General features: G+C 40.8%; 1 long non-coding RNA gene across 1 annotated transcript; it reads right to left on the bottom strand.

Moving 5' to 3' along the window:
• Nucleotides 1-238: 238 nt before the first annotated feature.
• Nucleotides 239-9,016, bottom strand: LOC145524562 (uncharacterized). Its single transcript, XR_014067669.1, has 4 exons — nt 8,806-9,016; nt 1,646-1,711; nt 1,367-1,429; nt 239-961 (listed from the first exon to the last, which is right to left on the bottom strand). It is a non-coding gene; the product is annotated as an uncharacterized LOC145524562 (long non-coding RNA).
• Between the last annotated feature and the right edge of the window lie 14,628 nt (nt 9,017-23,644).

Here is a 23,644-nt window from a genome sequence, read left to right as displayed (position 1 = left end):
TAGAAAGAAAACTAAATATTCACAGTAGTTATACAGGCGATTAAATGATCATTCATCTTTTCTCTTCTCATTATTTTCTAAATTTTGTACAATTCAAGTGTGTCATTGTTAAAATGAAAACAAGTGTTTTGCAAGGAATCTTAACAGATTTCAGTGACCACCATCAAAGAAATATCTTTAAGCTTTCAGGTAACACCACTGCCACTTAACATTAAAAAACTAGTCCTTGCTCTCAGCTAATGAAGAATGCAGTGTGGTGAGGTAAGTGTGAACAGGCATATGCATAGAATGTGGGAGCACCACAGTTGAGAGAACTCATTTTGACTGTTATAGTGAGTCTCAGAATATGTTATTTGCATATTGATGATGTGATAAACAAAAATACTTCTACTTGCACTTATTTCTTCCTTTGAGATATTTGATTCCTTTTTTCAAAAAGCATAAGAGTGCTGATCACAGGCTTAGTTTCATACAGAGATATTTACATGAGCAATGGTCCCAGTCCTACTTCTGGGAATTTTTATGACTGTGAGAAATAGGGTCAAAAGTATGGGACTTTGGAAAGTATGGAATCACTGCACTGGGTCAAACTGGAAAGATAAAACAGAGGTGGAAGAAGGTATCCTCCCAGAGAGGAATAAACATGACGAGACAGGAACAAAGATGGCACCGTGTTGGAGACTCTTGGAAACCTACTGGTCTCTGGTGCTCTTCCATCTGAACATGACATTTTAGCTTTATGCTTAATCCTGCCCTGATTTCATAAATTGAAGGTTTATTACTGTTTGCCATTAATTTGTTGGGAGATGAGAAGTGGGAAGGTATTTACCTTAACAAATGTATCTAAAGACAGAAAAAGTTTTAGACCTTAATCTAGTGGATAATACCAGAACAGTAAACAGCCTACCTGATCCCTTGTTTGGACTTCTTCCTCGTTGTTTATTTTCACAGCAGTATGGTGCTTGATTTAATTAGAAGTATGGTATCTAATTACTATCTTGGGTTAAAATGATCAAACCCAACTTACTATTTTAGGGTGTGAGGTAGTAGTCTAAATTAATGTGTTTCTGGCTCTGTGTTAGGCTCTTTACAGGTTATCATTAAGCTAGAAAAGATCATCCATTTTAACCCCCATTAAAAATGTATTAGATAGATGCTATTCATCCCATTTTACAGATTAGCAGACTGAGGCTCAAAGAGTTTAAATAACTTGGCCATAGGTCAGAGCTAGTAAGTAGCTGGCCGTGACCTGGATTTAGGTTGTCAGTGAGCCAGATGCTGATGCTTCTTCCCACCATGTCAGGCTACTATCTGTAGTCAAGGTGGTTTCCATTGGGTTCCAAGAGGAAACAAGGGCATACAATACCCAGATTGAGGAGAAGTCCCCAGTCCCTTGCTGATTGCAGTATCCCAGCAGCATTGGCTGACTCTACAAAGAAAAAGATGAAGGGCAGAAGAAGGCACACTGCTGCTGGATCTTGCAACCCACCTCTACAAGTAGGTTGATGATGCCCAATCTTCTTCTCATGACTCTCAGGAGGTAAAATTCATAAAACACCTGGCACACCCATCTTATGGTCTTTAAATACCATTTCTCACCAAAGAAACCAGGAGTCCAAAATGATTCTGGGACATCTTATCTTGCCACACAGCAATGAAGCTCTTGTGATGACTAGGATCATGACAGAAGTCAGCCTGAAGAAGCTCCCACCTGGCAAAGATAACACAACAACTGCAATAGGTTGAAACACATGAAATATGTTTAAAATCTGTAATGATGCAACAATATAAACCTTATTGGTCACCTCTGGCAGATGCTAAACTGGTTGCGAAAATTGGTAAACAAAGAGAAATCTTCCACCACTTATCCTCTTTTCCATATGATCCAAATCTAAACAAGCCATGTGATGGATGAGGGGCACAGTGTCTCTATAGAAGTTCTTCAACTAATAGAAAAAGAATTTGAGGATCACTACTTAGCAACTGCTCAGTAATAATGAATCCAACTGTGGTAATATGCACCTAACCAAGCCTATAACATCCGCTGGATCATCGAAAAAGCAAGAGAGTTCCAGAGAAACATCTATTTCTGCTTTATTGACTATGCCAAAGCCTTTGACTGTGTGGAACACAATAAACTGTGGAAAATTCTGAAAGAGATGGGAATACTAGACCATTTAATCTGTCTCTTGAGAAACCTGTATGCAGGTCAGGAAGCAACAGTTAGAACTGGACATGGAACAACAGACTGGCTCCAAATAGGAAAAGCAGTACACCAACACTGTATATTGTCACCCTACTTATTTAACTTATATGCAGAGTACATCATGAGAAATGCTGGGCTGGAAGAAACACAAGCTGGAATCAAGATTGTCGGGAGAAATATCAATAACTTCAGATATGCAGATGACACCACCCTTATGGCAGAAAGTGAAGATGAACTAAAAAGCCTCTTGATGAAAGTGAAAGAGGAGAGTGAAAAAGTTGGCTTAAAGCTCAGCATTCAGAAAACTAAGATCATGGCATCTTGTCCCATCACTTCATGGGAAATAGATGGGGAAACAGTGGAAACAGTGGCAGACTTTATTTTGGGGGGCTCCAAAATCACTGCAGATGGTGATTGCAAGCATGAAATTAAAAGACGCTTACTCCTTGGAAGGAAAGTTATGACCAACCTAGACAGCATATTAAAAAGCAGAGACATTACTTTGCCAACAAAGGTCCATCTAGTCAAGGCTATGGTTTTTCCAGTAGTCATGTATGGATGTGAGAGTTGGACGGTGAAGAAAGCTGAGCACCGAAGAATTGATGCTTTTGAACTGTGGTGTTGGAGAAGGCTCTTGAGAGTCCCTTGGACTGCAAGGAGATCCAACCAGTCCATCCTAAAGGAGATCAGTCCTGGGTGTTCATTGGAAGGACTGATGTTGAAGCTGAAACTCCAATACTTTGGCCACCTGATGTGAAGAACTAATTCATTGGAAAAGATCCTGATGCTGGGAAGGATTGGGGGCAGGAGGAGAAGGGGACGACAGAGGATGAGATGGCTGGATGGTATCACCGACTCGATGGGCATGGGTTTGGGTAAACTCCGGGAGTTGGTGATGGACAGGGAGGCCTAGTGTGCTGCAATTCATGGGGTTGCAAAGAGTCGGACACAACTGAGCAACTGAACTGAACTGAACTGACCTGAAGCCTATAACTCTAAACTTCCAGCAGGAATCACAGGGGATAGGAAAACATGTGAAGCAATACCATTGGAAGTCAAAAGCAAAATCAAAACTGTGAGAAATTCTCCAGGATGAAAGAACCAGTTTATTCAACAACAACAGAAAGGACATACAGATCATAAGAGATATATCACAACATACGGACTCTAGCTTGATTGCTATTAAAACAAAAAATTAAAAATTTAAAAAGAAATCAGGAAACTGTTATCACTGACTAGACATTTGATATCTAGGAATACTAAGAAATTAATGTTTATTATCTGGGTAGAATGATAGTATTATGATTCTCTTACAGAGGTACATAACAAAATATTCAGATGAAATGAGAAGGTTTGGTCTGGATGTGGGTTCAAAATAACACTGAAGAAAGTGTAGCTGAAAAAAAGATTGCCCAGGTATTGATAATTACAGTTGCAGAGGATTTACATGAATAAGTAGTGGTCCATAAGGTTCACTGTAATGTTTTCTCTGTATATGTTGGATATTTTAATTTAAAAAGTTTTAAAAGAGCTCAAGAACCCTTATAAAATAGAGTCTTTTCCCCCTTCCAAACTTGGCAATATATTCTACTTACTGATCCTGTAAAAACAGAACATATGCAGTCTGGGACGCACTTATGAATTGTCTTCAGCTTCAAAGATGACCTGTTCCACACAGGTCATTTCCACAAGGCAATCTTTGCAATATCTGCTTTGTCTTCCTACGTATCTTTAAATTGACACTGATTTTTAGTGACACGGGCCGCTACAAATGACCACATTTGGTGGTCTTGTCAGAAGAAGGGTCACCCATTTGGTTGAAACGTGCTTCTGGTCCTGGAGCTGCTGCCGTGAGTCTTAGAAGAGCGACTAGACCACGCAGAAAAGGCCTTAAGCGCCCCCGTGTGGTCCGTACAGGTAAAAACAAGTCGTGCCTTCCTGAATGCAAACAGGTGGCTAGATGTATCCCAATATTTCTGTCCTAGAAAAACGGCAGATACAGCCAGAGATCTTGTAAGAGAGCTCACTTTGTCAGGTCTGACACACTTTTAAATGTTAATCCAGATATCCCATCCTAATCGCAATTAAAAATCAATTACTTCTCTTTGGAAGAGGCCAACAATGAAAAAGTCTTCAATCATGGTATTTCTAAAAGATTTGGCTATTTGGGGTATTTATGGTGTAATGAGTCAGTTCCTGCAAATGTGTCAGGTGATTTCCACCTCTCTGGCATTTGAAAGAGTGTCAGAACTTTTTCTGGTTTATGACAAATTATTACAGGTCCAAATAGAGACGGCTTCCCCAGTGGCTCAGCAGTCAAGAATCTGCCTGCAGTGCAGGAGATCCGGGTTCCATCTCTGGGTGCGGAAGATCCCCTGGAGAAGGTAATGCCAACCCGCTCCAGTATTCTTGCCTGGAGAATCCCATGGACAGAGGAGCCTAGCGGGCTATAGTCCATTGGGTCACAAAGAGTTGGACACAACTGAAGTGCCTGAGCTTACACGTCAAATAGAGAAGAATCCTAAATAATCCTAAATAATAAAGCAGAGACATTACTTTGCCAACAAAGGTTGTCTAGTCAAAGCTATAGTTTTTCCAGTAGTCATGTGTGGATGTGAGAGTTGGACTATAAAGAAAGCTGAGCACCGAAGAATTGATGCTTTTGAACTGTGGTGTTGGAGAAGACTCTTGAGAGTTCCTTGGACTGCAAGAGATCCAACCAGTCCATCCTAAAGGAAATCAGTCCTGGATATTCATTGGAAGGACTGATGCTGAAGCTGAAACTCCAATACTTTGGCCACTGATGTGAAAAACTGACTCATTTGAAAAGACCCTGATGCTGGGAAAGACTGAAGGCAGGAGGAGAAGGGGACGACAGAGGATAAGATGATTGGATGTCATCACTGACTTGATGGACATGAGTTTGAGTAAGCGCCAGGAGTTGGTGATGAACAGGAAAGCCTGGTGTGCTGCAGTTCATGGGGTCACAAAGAGTTGGACACGACTGAGTGACTGAACTGAACTGAAAGGATCTGACTTCCTGAGAAGGCACTCCATCCGCATTAATGAATGGGACAGCCTCAGGGCAGCAGAAGGAGCCTGGAAATCAGAAAGGGAAAGAGGGATTGACCACTCTGGACTCAGTCCCTGAAGCAGCTCCAGAGGGCCAGTGTTTCTGTCTTTGTGGTCCAGAGGGGACGTGACTCACCCAAGAACACTTGGCAGAGCAGACCTGCAAGCCCAGCCTGCCTCACCCAGTCATATCCTTCCTGCCTCTGCTGCCTGTGAGGTCTTGGGCAGGTGATGACCACTCTTGACCTCCATTCTCTTTCTGCAAAATCAGGGCATTGGGCTAGAGGATCTTTCTGTTCAAAAGCCAAACCTTCATCATTTCTCTAATGATTGAAACATAAATGTGCTTAGAATAAAATGTGCTTGAAAAAAATCTGCCTTTACACTTTACTGCCCAGCCCTGACACAAGCCTCTCTCCCTTAAAGTGATGTCCCTCTTTGGGAGTAGATCACACCGCTAACCAAAGAAAAAAAAAGGGCTCAGAGACATGGCCCCAATGCCCCATGTTGGGCAGTTATGAAGAACCACCGCTGTATCAGGCTCCCCAGCCTCCATTGTGACAGCATCAAATTTTAGCTAGTCCCTCTGTACAGTCCTCCTCCATTCACTCCCTGCAGTGCTGACCTCAAGAGAGAGATGTTTGCAGGCCCACAAACCCCCATATCAGAGGGAGCTCATCAAAGGCAGTACTGAGGGAAGGGAAGCCAGACCACAGGGTCCCAGGAGCCTGCTGTCTTCCTGGTCTATGTGAGACCTGTATCTCCCTGGCAGGGCCCTGTATCTCTGAAGTGGTGGTTGTACCCTGGGGTAGGTTTCTCAAAACAATTAAATAGGACTGTGTTGTAAGGGATGTCATATGGTGCCTGCCACAGGGAAAGAAACTCAATAACTTTTTTGTTCTTAATGCTATTAACATTAGGTGATGATGCAGATGAGGTTGTTGATGAAGGAAAGTGAATGGCTTAATGGTCCACCTCATCTGACTATCTCTGTTCTATCAAAGCTTGACTTAAACTGATGATTCTCACACTGTGATGTGTAGCACAATCACTGGGAAGGTCAAGGTGTGATGAGGAGTTGCTTGTGACAGATGCAGATACTGGAGCCTAAATGCCTCTTGATGGGTCTAGACAGCCAGGGTGAGAAACCTGCCTCAAGCACACGATCTCCTTTGGCTGAGGTCGCTTGACCCCACCTACAGACTCAACTGGCCTGAGTCTAATCATGACTCCAGTCTGGAGGAGTCACACTGATATTCACATCGGACAACCATGGGCTCCATTCTAGAAAGTGGGTTTCCACATGCTTCTATATAGATTGCAGTATACAGTGAAGGGAAAAAGCATTTGTTGGCAGTGTAGGTAAGTATAAGGAGAGTTTACACATTACTCTGGAGTTTACATATGCTCATTCTCTGGGATCCAGAAATCCCTCTTTCAGGATATGCCCCAAGAGACTGTGATGAATCAGCTCTTAAGCACATCAGGATCTTTATCTCAGAGTTATTTGCAGTCATGGGAATTTGGAAGATACTTAGAAGTCCATCACAAAAGAATAGATAAGGAAATAGGACACATGCACGTAGAAGCAATAAAGTAAATGTGACTAGAGCAACACAGATAGTTGTTTAAAGGAGGACTGAGTGAAAAACATATATACATATATGTGAGAAATCTGTATGCAGGTCAGGAAGCAACAGTTAGAACTGGACATGGAACAATAGACTGGTTCCAAGTAGGAAAAGGAGTACATCAAGGCTGTATATTGTCACCCTGCTTATTTAACTTACATGCAGAGCACTTCATGAGAAATGCTGGGCTGGATGAAGCACAAGCTAGAATCAAGATTGCTGGGAGAAATATCAATAACCTCAGATATTCAGATGACACCACCCTTATGGCAGAAAGTGAAGAACTAAAGAGCCTCCTGATGAAAGTGAAAGAGGAGAGCAAAAAAGTTGCCTTAAAAGCTCAACATTCAGAAAACTAAGATCATGGCATCCGGTCCCATCACCTCAGGGCAGATAGAAGGGGAGACAGTGGAAACAGTGTCAGACTTTATTTTGCTACTGCTACTGCTAAGTCGCTTCAGTCGTGTCCGACTCTGTGCAACACCATAGACGGCAGCCCACCAGGCTCCCCCGTCTCTGGGATTCTCCAGGCAAGAACACTGGAGTGGGTTGCCATTTCCTTCTCCAATGCGTGAAAGTGAAAAGTGAAAGTGAAATCGCTCAGTTGTGTCTGACTCTCAGCGACCCCATGGACTGCAGCCTGCCAGGCTCCTCCGTCCATGGGATTTTCCAGGCAAGAGTACTGGAGTGAGTTGCCATTGACTTTGTTTTGGGGGGCTCCAAAATCACTGCAGATGGTGATTGCAGCCATGAAATTAAAAGACGCTTACTCCTTGGAAGGAAAGTTTTGACCAACCTAGACAGCATATTAAAAAGCAAAGACATTACTTTGTCAACAAAGGTCTGTCTAGTCAAGGCTATGGTTTTTCCAGTGGTCATGTATGGATGTGAGAGTTGGACAACAAAGAAAGCTGAGTGCAGAAGAATTAATGCTTTTGAACTGTGGTGTTGGAGAAGACTCTTAAGAGTCCCTTGGACTGCAAGAGATCCAACCAGTCCATCCTAAAGGAAATCAGTCCTGGGTCTTCACTGGAAGGATGTTGAAGCTGAAACTCCAATATTTTGGCCACCGATGCAAAGAGCTGACTCATTTGAAAAGACCCTGATGTTGGAAAGATTGAAGGCAGGAGGAGAAGGGGACGACAGAGGATGAGATGGTTAGATGGCATCACCACTCAATGGACATGAGTTTGGGTAAACTCTGGGAGTTGGTGATGGACAGGGAGGCCTGGCGTGCTGTGGTTCATGGGGTTGCCAAGAGTCAGACATGACTGAGTGACTGAACTGAACTGAGTGAAAACAGTAGGGAGGAAAGCAAGAGTATTTGTAGAGTTTTAGTCATAGTTCCTATAAATTCAGACACACACCAGACAGCGCAGAAGCAACCCTGAACTCTGCTCAGCCTGCTCCCTCCCTTAAAGAAGGTACATCGTCCAAGGACCCTCTGTGATCACCCATCCACGCCTGTTGTTGGGGATTAGGCATGCTCAGTCTCTCACCTAAGAGTTAACTAGTAAAAACAATACAGATGTGTTCAAATGTGCTTTTTAAAAAGCATGCCACTCCCCAAGAAGAATCAGGAAAAACCTGGCTAAGAGGCAAAATAAATGACCAAACAGAAAAGAAAACGGCTCTAGATAATCTGGAGAAAGAAAATGTAACAAAATGTGAAAAGCAGGTCAGGGCCCAGGATTTTCTCTTGTACCCCTTGGGGGTGCAGAGGGAACCCTTAAAATCATCCAGTTAAATTGGGTGCCCTTGCTTCTAGGTGACTTCTAGGGTCTTTGGGCTTCCTGGGTGTCATCAACTCCCTGATACCATAAGATCAGCTGACAAAAGCCTTTCATCCAGTGGGACAGACACAGGATTTGATAAAGATTAATACCAGGGACTTGCCTTGTGCTCCAGTGGTTAAGAATCCACCTTCCAAAGCAGAGGATGTGGGCTGGACGCCTGGTTGGGAAATTAGGATCCCAAATACCTTCTAAGCCCCAATGTAGCCAAATAAAGAAATAAAATTTCTTTTTTAAAAAAAAGACTAATACAAGAGATTCCCTCTCATTGTTGTCTTGGGAGTTTTGTTTATGGCAATTCTGCACATGCTCTGGCTCTTGGCACAAACGAGACTGAATTTATAGATGTACAGTGCCAAGACCCAATAATGGGCCATGGCAACTGCCTCTGGGCCCAGGAGGCCTCTTCTGTTGCCTCAGGAGCAACCCACCTTTGTGGACTTTTCAGTACTGTTCTCCAGGCCTTTCCCAAGGTCTTACTGCTTTAGAACTTGACTTACTCACTTCAGTGTTCTGGCCAAGAACAAAATCTTGTGTTGAAATTGAGGCTCAGTTAATTCTTTTAAATTTTTCTTCTTTTTGAAAAGAAGACCTTTCTTCTTTTTAAAATCACTTAACCAACCAAATCATTTAGAAAGATGTACTTGACATAATTTCTTCATACTTTCTAGCCTCTCTTTGGAATAGCATTCATCACATTGTGGGCACTTAAAAAAGAGTTATTCTCTGTTTATGCCTGATTTCGATTATTTTTCCATTTTCTATGTCTGTCTTCATTCACCTTTGCCAGTGAACCTCTTTCCCCAAAGTACTATAATTTCACTATTCAGCCTTATCATCACTTGCTCCTGGCCTTCCTTCCACCCTCGAGGTAATCTGGAAATAATATAGTGTTTTGTTTAACTTTCTCTCCTACTATCCTGGTATGACATTTTCTGATACTTGGTGACACAACAGAAGGGTTGCCCATCATGCAGTCTGGGATGTTGGGTCTGGATAAATTTCATTACTTGGTGTTATCTGGCCCAGCAGAACAATAAACACATATGAATAAGAAGGTTAAATCTGAAAAAGATAGCACATACCAGAATCTCTTAAAAAGAAAATGATATTCAGGTTGGAGGCATAAGAATCACTGAGGAGGAACAAATATTAAAATTTCCTAAGTGCATGTGTATGGTATGAGTCACTTTTTTCTAAGTTTGTGAGAATTCCCATGTGTACTCAACTTCTTTTTTAAAAAAAATAATTTATATATTTAATTATTTGGCCGGGCTGGACCTTAGCTGTGGCATGTGGGATTTCCTAGTTGCAGCATGTGAGATCTAGGTCCCCAACCAGGAATTGGACCTGGGCTGCCTGCACTGGGAGTGCAGAATATTAACCATTGAACCACCAAGGAAATTGCCTCAACAAGACTATCTCAATGCCCTGTACCTTGTAGAATTAGCTTTTTCCTTTTCTTTCCTTTCACCTCCTAGAGCTGGATGTACCTACTGATTTGTCTATCAACTGATGTAACAAGGATTTTAATTAAGGTGATGTGGTTGGATTGTCCACACAAGGCATAGACGCCCCTTGTAGGTCAGTGGCTGTTTGCATACATACAACTCTGGCTCAGCTGGTAAAGAACCCGCCTGCAATGCAGACCTGGGTTCGAGCCCTGGGTTGGGAAGATCCCATGGAGAAGGGAATGGCAATCCACTCCAGTATTCTTCTTGCCTGGAGAATCCCATGGACAGAGTAACCTGGCAAGCTACAGTCCATGGGGTCACAAAGAGTCGAACACGACTGAGCCACTTTCACTTTCAGTGACTTTCACTTTTCCCTCTAAAGCCCAAGAGGGTCTCCTTCCTGGCCCACACCCTGCTAACCTACCTACACACTCAAGCCCACCCTCACCTGTCACCATTCTTATTCTTCCTTGGTTCTGACCCAGGCCAGGAGCATCTAGTCTCCTGAAAGCATACCTGGTAGAAAGAGGGGAGAGGGAGGAAGAGAGGACATGATGAAAGGAGAGACAGAAGGGAAGCCCCCCCCTTTCCTGTTCTCCAGCTCCCAGGGCTGAGCTGAATAGCAGCCAGAGGAAGAGAGGAGCGGGAGGAAGGCAAACGGGAATGAGAGAGGCACCCCCAGAGGAAACCCCCTTGATCCCCAATCTCTGCAGCCCCATCTGCCTGCCCCTCATTTATACCTCTGGAGCCTGGCCCAGGCCCAACTCCCCACCAGTGTTTGGGTGTAGAAGTGCCCGCCCCTCTGCCAGGGGAGGTAGCCCTCAGCTCCCAATGCCAGTTTTCCAGCACATTCTGCAAATGACCTTTTGGAACAAAGTGCTTTGTAAATCGGTACTACTTATATTCCTCCTTGACTTTTGGTATGCTTATTTTTATACTTCCATTCATATATTATGTACAGCTATTTGAGTCCATAAGTGTCTGTACTTGCATTTTAAGACAGGCTCCATCATTTTAACCATATTCCTGTTTTTGAAAACCAACTCTCAGGACTTCCCTGGTGGTTCAGTGTTTAGGAGTCCAAGTTTCCAATGCAGGGGTTGCTGGTTTGATCCTTTCTCTGGGAACTAAGATCCCCTATGCAGCATGTCCAAAAAATTATTTTAATTTTTTAAAAAACCAACTCTCTTTGCTATCCATATTTTTACAATAACATTTGGATAATTTAACTATTTAGTAAATATTAAGAACTATTACTAAATAGTTCAATTACAAATGTTCAAATTACCATACATATATGTATAAAACACAGTGATCTTCATGTATATGACATTTGCATATAATAATTTGTCTATTACACACAGTATATATATATTTTATATGTATATAATATTAAACATCATCAAAAAAAAGGTACTAAAATGTAAACTATGGGAGTAGAATTATGGAGTATTTTTAAGTCCACTCTACCTTCTATGGTTTCCAAAGTTCTTATTAATACACACACTACTTTTATAATTGGAAAAATAAACATAAATATTTTAATATATGAATGCCTGCTGCTGATGAAATCCTGGCTGAAACAAATAGAACAAGGGTACTTTGAGAACAAAATTTTCCGAATTTGGATTTTCAAAACCAGAGTTATCTATTACTATTACAATGTTTTTAAATATGACAGAAATTAAGAAACTGTCAGAGTAGTAGAAACGTATAATTAAAACTAAAAAAAAAAGATCTCTTTCCAGGCATTATCTGTAGTAGGAAAAAAAAATCAGGCTAATTCTTAGAAAAATAAACCCTTATCTAGATAGATCTCTCGAGTGACAGGAAGTGTTGCCTGGTGAAGTCTTACATTCTTGGTGAATATCCTGATTTAAAGACACATGTACATTTTCATCATTTCTGAAGCATATGTGATTCTAACTCAAAACCACAAGGGCTCCCATCCTACCTGAATTAGCCCCCAACTAAAATAAATAAATTTATTAAAAAAAAAAAAACCTATATGAAGCAGAGCTGTGTTTGCAGCAGATAGTGAAAATGAGAAAGGGCAGGAATGAATTAGGAGAGCTGGTCCTAGTCCAGCCATGGGACCAAGGACCCTGTCCCTGTAGGGTTGTCACTTACCCACCCAGAGTCCCAGCTTCCTGAAAACTGAGTCCACCTAACTGACACCTCAGTGCATTGCTCTGAGGCTCTGTTGCATGGAATCATCTGAAATGCTGACCTCTGATGTGGCTACAACGTCCCTCTCCCTGAGAAGTGCACAGTTCTAGGGGAGAAGGCAGAGGCCCCGGGAGCAGACAATCCTCTCAACAAGCTTTGCGAAAATGTTTCAAAGCACGGAAACAAGAAGAGCCACAGAGGGTAACTATATCCTGAGACAGGAGGGGCTTTGATGGATGCCAAAGGAGAGACAAGAGAAAGGAAAACTTTCCTTGAAGGAATATTTGTTGGTCTCTTTTCCCAAAGTCATGGGCAGTTGAAGAAATAAAGTGACAACATTTTACAAAGCAGTTCCTATGAAGTTCAGCAACATGCTAGGGCAGGCCTTTGGTTTGGGGACAACTAGGACAGACCAGAGGCCAGTGAGCCTCCTTGGTGAAGGTCTTAAAGAGGACTGCCCAGTTGCTCAGTCATGTACAACTCTTTGTGACCCCATGGACTGCAGCACATCTGTCCACGTAATTTTCCAGGCAAGAATACTAAGTTCAGTTCAGTTCAGTCACTCAGTCGTGTCCGACTCTTTGCAAAGCCATGAACCGCAGCATGCCAGGCCTCCCTGTCCATCACCAGCTCCCGGAGTTTACCCAAACTCATGTCAGCAGGCTGTTATTTCCTCCTCCAGGGATCTTCCCAACCCAGGGATCAAAGCCAAATTTCCTGGATTGAAAGGCCAATTCTTTACCACCGAGCCACCCAGGAAGCCCCTTAAAGAGGCCAGCTTAGGCATAAACTATTATACAGAGAATGGATAAACAACAAAGCCCTATTGTATAGCACAGGGAACGATAATCAGTGTCCTAGGATAAACCATAATGGAAAAGAATATGAAAAAGAATGTGTATACATATATATGTGTGTGTGTGTGTGTATAACTGAATCACTTTGCTGTACAGCAGAAATTAACATAACATTGTAAGTCAACTATACTTCAATAAAATGAGCTTAAAAATACAAAGGCCCACCCAGATCATCCAGCCCAGATCCTGTTTCCTCTCAGTGATTCAGAGGGACCATGGGATGTGATGAGAGCCTGCAGTTCAGGTACGGGTGAAGCTCCATAGTTGCTGTGCCTGGTTCATCAGATGATCTACTAAAATATTGTGATAGGAAAGCAGCTGGTGGGGGATGCAGGATGTAGTGGGTATGTATTTTCCCAGGTGCAGGATGGGATTCGAGCAAAGAGAAACATGAAACCTTTCCATACAGCACAGGTAGGGCCAGTCATTGCAGGGACACCCCCAAGCAAAGCGTTAAAAGGTTGCTGTTATGTCTACAGAGCAATACGCATACCCCAACAACTGAGACCCTATAGAGGGATCGTGTGCAAATCAGGGCCAAGCACATCAACAATCACCTTTCAAAGGAAACGTAAAGTGCTCATAAGCCAAATTGCCTCCCTCATGTTTCCTGAATATCTAACCCAGATGGCTAACTGGTGAGCCCTTCCACAGTGCCTGTCTCTCTGCCCTTTTGACTTCCCTTTTTAAAGATGTCTTGAATAATCTTCCTAAGCAGGGGTTTTCTCTGTAAGAATCAGCACGATCAAGTAACAATCTCACAGGCTAAGGATAGAATGACTGGGTCGAACAGATAACAGAAATTCACCAAGGAAACACCAAATGACTTTGGTAGACAATGATTCTGAATTCATTCTAAATGAACTCTCATGGATTTTTCTCAATGCCTGTGACAAAGCAGTCTGAGATTTTTCTTCCTGTCTAGTTAAAGGAAAAATAATTAATGCTCACACAAATGCTTACTTATTAATATGACAAATTTTGTAGAAAACAGATGGCTACTTTGAGCCTGGACCACAATATTTCTGAATCTTTCATAGGATTCTAAAATTTCAAGGAAAGAGAACTTACAAAATTTTCAGAAATGGGTGCCCACTGGTTCTAAAGGTGGTGATGGGATCCGTTTTAAAGAGTTTCTTGCTTTATCCTTGTCTCAGCCTTGTTCTCATAGAGACAAAAGGTAGATACACACGGTCTTTGCTTGGCATCACAAAATGATGCCAAGCTATAAAGTAAAAGATCTCTGGAAAGGCAAAAAATAAGGAAAAGGTACATTTCCATAGAAAGCAAACCAATATTTTTTTTCCTATGAAGAAACTGGTCCTTTGGGCTAGGATGCCCGAAGACAGGTTTTTGGAGTTGAAATGATTAATGCTCAGTTTATCTGTATTTTAATGGGGGGGGGAGCGGCAGAGAGAGAAGGAAATTCCTAAACAATGTCCATTGAGTTTCCTTCTTTTGTCATGATCATGTAGCATCTGAGATGAATATTAGAGGGATGAAAAATCAAATGGATGATAGAGAATATCCTTGAGGATGAGACTAAGAAGATCTCATTTTACCTATGTCTGTAAAGCTTCCATTTCTGCCCATTGGGCTATGTGTCTTAAAGCCCAGTGTGCCTCTGAGCCTGAGCCACTGGGCCACTTGGGTGACAGAGGCAACCAGGTCCAACAAGGACCCAGGAAGGGTGCAGGGGGCAGAACTCACAAAAGGATGAGCCTGCTGCCCGGAGAGCCCAATCACAGCAGTCAAGAAATGCTCTGAGCACTGAGAAGTGTCCCAACCCCAGGTGGCCTTGGAACTGTATTGGGTTGGCCAAAAACTTACTTTGGGTCTTTCTGTAACATCTTATGGACACTAGGCACAAGGAGCAGATGTCACTTTTAATGATTTTAGTTCTTTTCTAGACATAAGGAGGTCCGCATAGTCAAAACTATGGTTTTTCCAGTAGTCACGTATGGATGTGAGAGTTGGACCATAAAAAAGGCTGAGCACTGCAGAATCGATGCTTTTGAACTGTGGTGTTGGTAAAGACTCTTGAGAGTCCCTTGGACTGCAAGGAGATCAACCCAGTCAACTCAAAAGGAAATCAGTTCTGAATATTCATTGGAAGGACTGATGTTGAAGCTGAAACTTTGGCCACCTGATGTGAAGAACCAACTCATTTGAAAAGACCCTGATGATGCTGGGAAAGACTGAAGGTGGGAGGAGAAGAGGATGAGAGGATGAGATGATTGGATGGCATCACCAACACAATGGACGTGAGTTTGAGTAGGCTCCGGGAGTTGGTGATGGACAGGGAGGCCTGGTGTTCTGCGGTCCATAGGGTCGCAAAGAGTCAGACACAACTGAGCAACTGAACAACAATAAACACATAGGAGATACAAGAATCAGGCTCATAAAATCCTCTCCTGCTCTTTAATGATGTATCTGGAAAAAGAATCTTAAAAAGAGTGGATATATGTACTGATATATGTACAACTGATTCACTTTGCTGTACAGCAGAAAGTAACACAATATTGTAAGTCAACTATACTCCAATAAAATTTTTTTTAGAAATTCACCCCCCTAGAAAAAAAATGAATTCTCTCCTGAAAATATCTATCTATCTAAAGGCCTGTTCTGCTAGTTTTTCCCAGAGCACAGAGGGCCTCATTCTTGATCTCCACCCTGAGCTCCTTTTAGGGGATACTGAAGGTCAGCAGCTACAGCGGTTTGTGATTCAGTCCTTGTAGAGGCAGATGGCAAGTGCCAGTTTTTAGCTGGCAGCTGGCTGAAGTCACAGGCATTATGAATGAGACACAATATTAATTATCAGCTGCTGGAGTAGCATAATTCATGGCAGCAACCCCTTCAGCCTGCATTTGGTGTCTCTATTATTTCTAGCTCAGCACCTGAATTGAATTGCTTTCCAATTTGAATTTAAAATTTTCATTTCCTAGTCCCTGTAAACACTTTAGAGGAGCTGACATTTTCAGAGCAAATGAATTTATGTTCAAGTCCTTAGCAAAACATAGTGCTTTTATACTCTAGTTGACTTTTGGTAGCCAGACATTTTAGAGTGTATTTTGCTATGTCTATCTTGAGGTTGAAAACTTTTTCTTTTGTATTTTCTGATATTTTTTGTTTATTGATAAGAAAATTTGTTTAATGTGATACACGCATGATTATTTTTTTATTATTGAAGTATACGTTCCAGATTTTCATTGTATCTAAAGAATTTTTTTAAGAAAAACAATGACTTATGGCACTTGTGTTAGTTTTAGGTGTAGAGCAAAGTGATTCAGTTGCATATTATATTTTTTCAGATTCTTTTCCATTATAATTTACAAGATATTGAACATAGTTCACTGTGCTACACAGTAAATCTTTGTTGTTTATCTATTTTATATACAGTAGTGCATATATGTTAATCCCACAATCCTAATATATCCCTTTCCACCTTGGTAAACATCAGTTTGTTTTCTGTCTGTGAATCTGTTTTATAAATAAACTCACTTGTATTTTGTTTTAGATTCCACATAAAAGTGATATCATATATTATTTGTCTTTCTCTGTCTGAGTTACTTCACTTAGTATGATAATCCCTAGGTCCATCCATGTTGCGGCAAATAGCAATATTTCATTTTTTTTCCTGGTTGAGAAATATTCCACTGTATATACATACATATATATACACACATATGTACACAATGTGTGTGTGTTGTATGTATTTACATATATATGCATATATACTTATGTGTGTTTACATATATTTACATATTTATATTTACATTATATAAATATTACATATTATATGAATATGTATTTACATATATATATATGGTATATACATGTACCACATCTTCTTTATCTATTCATCTGTTGCTGGACACTTAGGTAACTTCCTTCATCTTTTCTGGATATATACCCAGGAGTGAGATTGCTGAATCATATGGTAATTCTATTTTTAGCTTCTTAGGGAACCCCTATACTGTTTTCCATAGCGGATGTACCAATTTTATATTCCTACCAATAGTGTAGGAGGGTTCCCTTTTTTTCACACCATCTCCAGTATTTATTATTTGTAGACATTTGGGTGGTGGCCATTCTGACCCACGTGACATGATACCTCACTGTAGTTTCGATTTGCATTACTCTAATAATTACCAATGTTAAACATCTTTTCGTGTCAGGTGTGATTTTTTTTTTAGGTGAAAGCAAATTCTTTCTAAAATATCTTGTCTTTCTCCTTTTCTCCTATGTAATGGCCTTGATTCAGGAATGGGATAAACTCAGCTGAATGAAGAAAATAATCGAGATCCAAGTTTCACTTGTTGTTGTTGTTGTCGTCATTGTTACTTTTCAGAGTTATCTCAAACTTTGCCACCTGAGAACATAAGTCAAATAGTTACAGAAGAAATAACTATTCTGTCTAGCCAATGCTCAACAGATGATTATACTATGGTTACAAAGCCAGATAAACATGAAGCAACCATGGATGGACCATCTGCCCTCACTCTCAGGAGACCAGTCAAGAACCAAGCCAGGAACCAGAAGTCAGCCATGTTACGGACCTGGCTGATTGATGCTGAATCCAGTAGAAACATCAACAGCCCCATCTGGGAATTCCATTCCCTATAAGCACTCTGCTCCCTGCCTTTACATGGGGACTCCTGGTTGACATTCCATTTTGTTTCAATTGGCCTGTTTTTTTGTCAGTTTTCCCTCTTCATTCATGTACCTTTCACAATCCACCACTCTGCTTGGCTCCCACCCTACCACTCTTGATAAACACGGAAATAAAACAACCACTCCACTGTAGTCAAGCCATCACCTCATTCAGCTCTCAGAAATACAAAAATGAGTAGGATCTATTATAGCATCTCCCATTTAATGTTCTTCCTGCAGAATTTTCCTTAGGATTGTAACCTTGTTCTACTGTCACATTTTTTTTTCTTTCGAACTGATGTTCTATATTCTAGAAATCATGCAGAAAGACTATATATTCCCTACATCCAATACACATTGTGCAAAACAGAAAGAGAAAGGGCACAGCAGAGAATGCACAGACACCCTTTTAGGAAGCAGAACTAAATTTACTTTCTGTTCTCAACTCACATTGTGCCCGTTTGTTTTTTTTCATAGACCAAGACCACAAGAATCTTCAAAAGAAGAAATGCCAAGAGGGCTAGAATCTCACCAGATGTTGGCATTAATAATGGACCAAATGAGAACTGATGACAGAGACATCAAATCTGAAAACAACACAAAGAATATAAATACTGTGAGATAGTTCCCCCATCCCTAACTCTGCCTATTGCCAAATATTTTCATTTCTTCCACATTATTCATGGTAAAGTACAGAACACAGAACCACACATCACATCCTAAAATGGTCTGATGGTGACTTTGTTTGATTCACTCCTTTTCATTGCAGATGTCTTTAGATAACAAACTGATGGTTATTAAAATCACAGAATATTTACTATGAGCTTATTTTACTTATTTACTATGAGCTTGTGTCACCACTTTGAATCAAAAAAGGATTTAAGGTGTTTATAAAGTGAGAAGGAAAAAGAGTAAACAAAGGCCAGAACTTTACCTAGAATCTGAACTGAAGCAGATCTTTAGGAATAAATGCCGCTTTGAGTTTTTGAATTATTTGCCATTAGCATTGACACCCCACCCCTATATGATTTATCTGCCCACAAAAATCTTAACCTGCCCCCCAACTCCACACTCAACCCCATAAAGACACACAGGACAGGTGTCCCAAACCTGTGTGCTCTCCACCACAAACACAGAAAATAATCCTCATTAAAATTGTTAGGATCCCTAACAATACCCACCGTTTGGGAACCTGTGTGGTCATGCAGTGCTATCCTCAAGGTCCTCTACTTGCCATGTCTGAATTATTGCCAGAATTATGACCAGGAGTTAAGGAAAGGGAAATAATTATTTTAGGATTCAAACAAAAATCAGAAGGAATTGGAATTCTCAAAATGAAACACAGTTAAAATGCGAAATAACAAAGGTCAAGTGATGCAAAATAAAGGGATCCAAAAGTTTGTGTGTGCATGCGATCACACATGTATACAGCATATGTAGTCTATATAAATGTATAACTTATTCATATGTAATCTATATAAATGTATAATTTATTCCAAAAAGAAATCATCAGCATGAAAATTCAAAGCAATCATATGTCAAAATACAGAAAGTATGACAACTAGCAAGGCCTGATGGTTACTAGGCCTTATTTTGTGTCAGATACTACTTTAAATGCTATCCATAGAGTGTCTTATTTCATATCCTTATTTTATAGATAAGGAAACTAAAGGTTGGTGAGGTTAAGTCACTTGCCCAGGGCTCACACAGAATGGCAAAATGAATCCAACCAGCTCTGCCTCCCAGGCAAGAGCTGACCATTACTGTGTGCTGCCTCCCAGTGGCCAGAGCTGGTATTACCAAGCCCGAATTCTGGCTGTTCCTCTCATTTATCTAAAACTGTTTTCACCCATAACCTGAGCTGTGTTTGGCAAAGACAATCTCCAAAGTCCCTTTTTTTTTTAACCCAACATTATTCATTACACCAAAGTTAGGAAAATATGTGCACGTATCAAATCCATTCTTAAAGATCTGACCTCATGACCAAACTGATGGCAATTCATTCAGCCTGAAATTTATAAATTACATATTATGATTAATTTGTGTCACCTCTGCATTCCTGGCACTGGTAACAGTCATCCTTCACACCAAAGGGGCTCAAAAATAACTACGGAGTCCTCAGGGATCTATGTAAGACCATTAAACCACCTCACATTTGTCTTTTTTGGGAAAAAAAATGGAGCTAGAATTGAAGTCAAAGACAATTGAGTTCACTCTCTTTGTTTTATAAGTGGTTAAATGAGGCCCAGATAGGACAGTTTTGTTATATTGATATCAGCATTATTATTACTATTGTGATCATCATCATCTTCTAAGGATCCTACTGGCTAAAAATTCTTTTCTCTATTTTCTGTGAAGTATCCCAGGAGAAGTGTCAGAGGCTCTTTGCCTTTTTTTTTCTGAGCTGGAGATTTTAGGAACCACTGTTAGTCTCCATTCCACACACACACCTGGCTTCCCAGGTGGCACTAGTGGTAAAAAAATCCACCTGCCAATGCAAGAACCACAGGTGACACGGGTTCAATCCCTGGGTCAGGGAGATCCCAAGAAGTAGGAACTGGCAATCCGCTCCAGTATACTTGCCTGAAAAATCCCATGGACAGAGGAGCCTGACGGGCTAGTCTATGGAGTCACAGAGTCAGACATGACTGAGCATGCATGCCACACACACATATACACACACATGCGACTCATTCAAGAATTCCACCCTTAGTATTATGGACACTTATTTTCCTTAGTGAATATAGTTTTGAAAAAAATTACTTACAAACAGTTGGGGGGTTTGGGTATTTAAAGGAAGAAAACCATGCCAAACTTACACATACACGTGTGCAGTGCTGGGTCTGTGCTGTAGATGTGCATTGTGTTTTCTATACACCTCACTGGCAGATAATAGTTGTCATCAAAGAAAGAAAATACAGTGCTCCATTTGAAATTAATTTTAGTTTAGAATTCTAGTCATTTTGCATGATTCCTTAAACCCTTCTGATGAATATCTGAGAGGTGGAGGAGCAAAAAAGAAATTATTTCCTGGAATGAAATCTTTCAGATTAAAAGTGTTTATCTCCTGGGATAATCCTAATGTCTAAATTGGAAAATCTTTCATATGAATGTCTATACCGCTTTTTTCTTAGGAAGATCCAAAGAGTCAGCCAAAACTCTGGAAAGAGACTGAAAAGAATAGGTCACATCCAAAGAAGTCCTTTCAAAATATAGTGCTATGATAAGATAATGCCCCTAAAACCTGCACGGAGTTCATCAATGAAGAAAAACTGGGAGCGTGATTCAATTCCACCCAGCAGAAATGCTCCCCGGATCAGAATCCACCACAGGATCTTTAGTATCTGATTATAAATAAGAAGAGTGCAAAGGACATAGAAGTTCTAGAGCCAAGCCTGGAAGTGGTGCATATGCCCCACCCATATTCTATGGCCACACCTAATTTCAGAGAGGTTGAGAGATATGCTTCCACTGTGTGCTCAGGAGAGAAAGGAAATAGGGTTTCATAAACATAACAGCACTTCCCCAGTCACACACACACACACACACACACACACACACACGAAGGCAAACTAGAAAACTTAGCAATGCACTATAGATAAAAGACTCATGTCCACACTATACAAAGAGTACATGTAATAAAAAAAAAAAAAGAGTACATGTAAATCAATAAAAAGATGGAGAAACATACTAAGAAAAACGGTCAAAAAGTGTAAAGTAATTCAAAGCAAATCAAGTATACAAATGACTTAATTGGCTGGTGGTGTATCTGGAGGCTTCCCAGGTGGCACTAGTGGTAAAGAACCAGCCTGTCAATGCAGGAGACGTAAGAGACTGGGGTTCGATCCCTGGGTTGGGAGGATCCCCTGGAGGAGGGCATGGCAACCTACTCCAGTATTCTTGCCTGGAGAATCCCATGGACAGAGAAGCCTGGCGGACTACAGTCCACGGCATCACAAAGAGTTGGACACAACTGAACACACACACACAACGATTTGAGACAACTGGCCTGCAATTACCTGAATTAAGATATAGCCACAGGGCTGCAGGCCTTCACAAGGGCCCTGTTCTCAAACAGGAACAGCCAAAGTTCTCATTTTGGGGCAGAGGAGGGGGAGTAAATGGAACACATCTTATACTCAAAATGTGAAATTCAGAAAACATAAAATTAACTGGTTTACGTTCCTAATGTTGTGTAACTACCAACTTTATCTAATTCCAAAACATTTTCATCACCGCAAATTGTTTAGGGCAGAACTGACGTGATACTCATTCATTTAATAAACATTTATCAAGTGTCTGTCATGCGTCAGGTACAGTTTCCCCATATTATTTTTCAGAGCAAGGAGATTATTTCACATTTAAACATAAGCAAACTTAGCTAAAGGAGGTTAACTGGACCTGGAAATTTGGGGGAGATCATTAACTATTTTAACAATTTTCTCAATGCCTATGGGTTAAGTAGGTTTTCTAGTTCTTCAATTTTAACTATTCTCTAAGAAAATAATTTTTTGATATTTTGAAGTAACTTTTAATCAATTTATCCCCAAGACTCTCTAGGCTCCTCCAGAATCAGTCACATGGTGTTAGAAAAATAATAAACATGTATTCTCTGAGCTGATTTAGAATTTAATGAGAGATGACATCTCACCCTGATAGGGAGCATGGCTAACTTCTAAGCTTGTTAAAATAGTACATAGCTATTGTATATTTCCATATAATTAATCTTCTTCAAAGCTGTTTTATATCCTTCTTGGTCTTGTAACTCTTGTTGTGCTTTCTGGTTTTGTTGCTTCCCTTGAGAATCTTTTTTTTAACTTGTCTTCTCTTACTATACGGACCACATTTATTCTCCACCCTGGCCCCTCACTTGAAAGCGATTCAACTTGGTTTACTTTTTAGTATCAGTTGTATTTCCTGTTTGACACCCAAAATTATATTGCTCTATTTTTCAATGGCATGCCATCTGACATGGCAGGCACTTGATAAATGTCTGTTCAACAAAGGAAAAAGTATTAGGACAACTGCCTTGAATGGGCTTCCCCCAGTGGCTCAGTGGTAAAGAATCCACCTGCAATGCAGGGTTCGATCCCTGGGTTGGAAAGATCCCCTGGAGAAGGAAATGGCAACCTGCTCCAGTATTCTTGCCTGGAAAATCCTATGGACAGAGGAGCCTGGCAGGCTACAGTCCATGGGGGTCACAATGAGTCAGACACGACTAAGCATGCACACCTTGAATGCATCTAGTATACAGCCATGACTATATTCCACCATATTGCACTATCATTTTTATAATCCAATCTTTCCTTCCTTTAATTATTCCTCCGCACTACAAGTTTTGTTGTTTTCCTGAGATTTGATCACGACCAGATCTTAAAAATCACCAATGGTTCTCTAATGCCAAACTCTTCTATACCTTTCCCATCTATGCCCTGTATACTTCTTGTCAAATCTCACACCTAGTCCCCTCAGAGGTTACTTCTTCTCTGACTTCCTGCCCCTCACATCAAGAATTACTCCCTTATTGTTTCCACAGTATTTTAAACATACTTTTCAAAAATTTAGCACATTAATTATACTTCAATTGTTCACCTCCAGTCCAGACTAAGAACTCCTTAGAGCAAATAGCAATTATTCATCTTTTGTACCAATAACTGTTGTAACGCATGGTACTTAATAGTACCAAGGATCAATACTTTAGGACTTTACTAGGTGCTTGAGAAGGCCTAAGTTCAGTTCCTAACACTAGACAATTTCTGTTGCAACGAGTTAAATCTACCTCTCTACACTAAATTGGAGTCCCAATCAC

Source organism: Giraffa tippelskirchi, chromosome 10 (genome assembly GCF_054371585.1).
Source record: "Giraffa tippelskirchi isolate mGirTip1 chromosome 10, T2T-mGirTip1v1.2.pri, whole genome shotgun sequence".
Lineage (NCBI taxonomy): Eukaryota > Metazoa > Chordata > Mammalia > Artiodactyla > Giraffidae > Giraffa > Giraffa tippelskirchi.
Note: the sequence above shows the minus strand (reverse complement) of the source record. Positions and strands in the feature narration are given on the sequence as shown.